This window comes from Arachis hypogaea, chromosome 6 (assembly GCF_003086295.3).
Source record: "Arachis hypogaea cultivar Tifrunner chromosome 6, arahy.Tifrunner.gnm2.J5K5, whole genome shotgun sequence".
Classification (NCBI taxonomy): Eukaryota; Viridiplantae; Streptophyta; class Magnoliopsida; order Fabales; family Fabaceae; genus Arachis; species Arachis hypogaea.
Window position 1 is genome coordinate 77,384,521 of NC_092041.1, and position 3,002 is coordinate 77,387,522.

Here is a 3,002-nt window from a genome sequence, read left to right on the forward strand (position 1 = left end):
TTTTGAGAGATCATGTTGACCTGTTGAGTCAACACTTTGTTCTGAGCCAATATGGCATTCAGAGCATCAATTTCAAGAACTTCTTTTTTCTGAGGTATTCCATTATTCACGGAATTCCTCTCAGAGGTGTACATGAATTGGTTGTTTGCAACCATGTCAATGAGTTCTTGAGCCTCTTCAGGCGTTTTCTTCAGGTGAATAGATCCACCTGCAGAATGGTCCAATGACATTTTCGAAAATTCAGAGAGACCATAATAGAATATATCTAATAGGGTCCATTCTGAAAACATGTCAGATGGACATCTTTTGGTCAACTGCTTATATCTTTCCCAAGCTTCATAGAGGGATTCACCATCTTTTTGTTTGAAGGTTTGAACATCCACTCTCAGCTTGCTCAGCTTTTGAGGAGGAAAGAATTTATCCAAGAAGGCAGTGACCAACTTATCCCAGGAGTCCAGGCTATCCTTAGGTTGTGAATCCAACCATATTCTAGCTCTGTCTCTTACAGCAAAAGGGAAAAGCATGAGTCTGTAGACTTCAGGATCAACTCCATTCGTCTTTACAGTCTCACAGATCTACAAGAACTCAGTTAAAAACTGATAAGGATCTTCAGATGGAAGTCCATAAAACTTGCAGTTTTGTTGCATTAATGCAACTAGTTGAGGCTTAAGCTCAAAGTTATTGGCTCCAATGGCAGGAATGGAGATGCTTCTTGCATCAAACTTGGACGTTGGCTTTGTGAAGTCACCAAGCATTCTCCTTGCATTATTATTATTATTTTCGGCTGCCATGTCCTTCTCTTGTTCAAAAATTTCTGAAAGGTTATTTCTGGATTGTTGTAATTTAGCTTCTCTTAATTTTCTCTTCAGAGTCCTTTCAGGTTCTGGATCAACTTCAACAAGAGTGCCTTTTTCCCTGTTCCTGATCATATGAAAGAGAAGAAAACAAGAAAAGAAAGAGGAATCCTCTATGTCACAGTATAGAGATTCCCTTATGTTAGTAGAAGAAGAAAGGGGTTAGAAGAATGGTGATAGGGATTCGGTTTTTTGGATGAAGAGAGGTGAAGAGAAGTGTTAGTAATTAAATAATTAAATAGAAGAAGAAAAGAGAAGGAAGATTTCGAAAATAATTTTTGAAAAAGAGGTTAGTAATTTTTGAAAATCAAAGACAAAATATAATTAAAATTAAAATTTAAAACAAAAAGAATTTTTGAAAAAGAGAGGGAGAATTTTCGAAAATTAGAGAGGGAAAAGTAGTTAGGTGGTTTTGAAAAAGATAAGAAACAAACAAAAAGTTAGTTAGTTGATTGAAAAAGATTTGAAATCAAATTTTGAAAAAGATAAGAGGATAAGAAGTTAGATAAGATATTTTGAAATCAAATTTTGAAAAAGATAAAATTTTTGAAAAAGATAAGATAAAAGATAAAAAGATAAGATAAAAATTTTAATAAAGAGATATTTTGAAAAAGATTTAATTTTTAAAAAGACTCAACTAACAAGAAACTACAAGATAAGATTCTAGAACTTAAAGATTGAACCTTTCTTAACAAGAAAGTAACAAACTTTAAATTTTTGAACCAATCACATTAATTGTTAGCTAATTTTTGAAAATTTGATATAAAGATAAGAAAAAGATTTTGAAAATATTTTGAAAAAGATTTTTGAAATTTTCAAAATTTATAAAAAAAAATGAAAAAGATATGATTTTTGAAAAAGATTTTGAAAAGATAAGATTTTTAAAATTGAAATTTTGACTTGACTTGTAAGAAACAACTAATTTTAAAAATTTTTGACCAAGTCAACCCAAAATTTCGAAAATTTGGAGGAAAATAAGGAAAAGATATTTTTTTTGATTTTTTGAATTTTTAATTATGAAAGAGAAAAACAACAAAAATATTCAATGCATGAAATTTTTAGATCAAAACAATGAATGCATGCAAGAATGCTATGAATGTCAAGATGAACACCAAGAACAATTTGAAGATCATGATGAACATCAAGAACATAATTTTGAAAAATTTTTGATGCAAAGAAAACATGCAAGACACCAAACTTAGAAATCTTTAATGCATGGACTCTAACAAACGAAAAATGCATATGAAAAACAACAAACAACACAAAACAAGAAATCATCAAGATCAAACAAGAAGACTTGTCAAGAACAACTTGAAGATCATGAAGAACACTATGAATGCATGAGATTTTCGAAAAAATGCAAGAAAAATTTTAAAAGCATGTAATTGACACCAAACTTAAAAATTAACACAAGACTCAAACAAGAAACACAAAATATTTTTGATTTTTATGATTTTCTAATTTTTTTGTATTTTTATTAATTTTTTTCAAAAATATAGTTTGGAAAAACGAAAAATAAAAAGAAAAAATTTTTGAAAAAGATTTTTGAAAAGAAAATTACCTAATCTGAGCAACAAGATGAACCGTCAGTTGTCCATACTCGAACAATCCCCGGCAACGGCGCCAAAAACTTGGTGGACGAAATTGTGATAAAAGAGTTTCAGGCACTGTTAGAGAAGCTCACAACTCCGTTCAACTAACCAGCAAGTGTACTGGGTCGTCCAAGTAATAATCCTTACGTGAGTAAGGGTCGATCCCACAGAGATTGTTGGTATGAAGCAAGCTATGGTCACCTTGTAAATCTCAGTTAGGCAGATTAAATTGGTTTATGGTTTTCGAAAATAAAAATAAGAAAATAGAATATAATAAAAAGGGATAGGATACTTATGCAGATTCATTGGTGGGAATTTCAGATAAGCGAATGGAGATACTGTATGGCTCAAGCACGCCTACTTTCCTACTGCTTCAACTCAATCCTTCTTACTCCTTTCCATGGCAAGCTGTGTATAGGGGTTCACCATCAGCGGTGGCTACTTTCAATCCTCTCGGGAAAATGATCCTATGCGGCTGTCACTCGCACGGCTAATCGTCTGGAGGCATCACCCATGGTTGATGGCTACATCCCATCCTCGCAGTGAAAACTATGCT

At 32.2% G+C, this 3,002-nt stretch overlaps 1 non-coding gene across 1 annotated transcript; it reads left to right on the forward strand.

Annotated features, from left to right (window-relative positions):
• The first annotated feature begins 288 nt into the window (after positions 1-288).
• On the forward strand, positions 289-392 carry LOC112700296 (small nucleolar RNA R71). The gene has a single exon (XR_003153206.1). It is a non-coding gene; the product is annotated as a small nucleolar RNA R71 (small nucleolar RNA).
• The last annotated feature ends 2,610 nt before the right edge of the window (positions 393-3,002 follow it).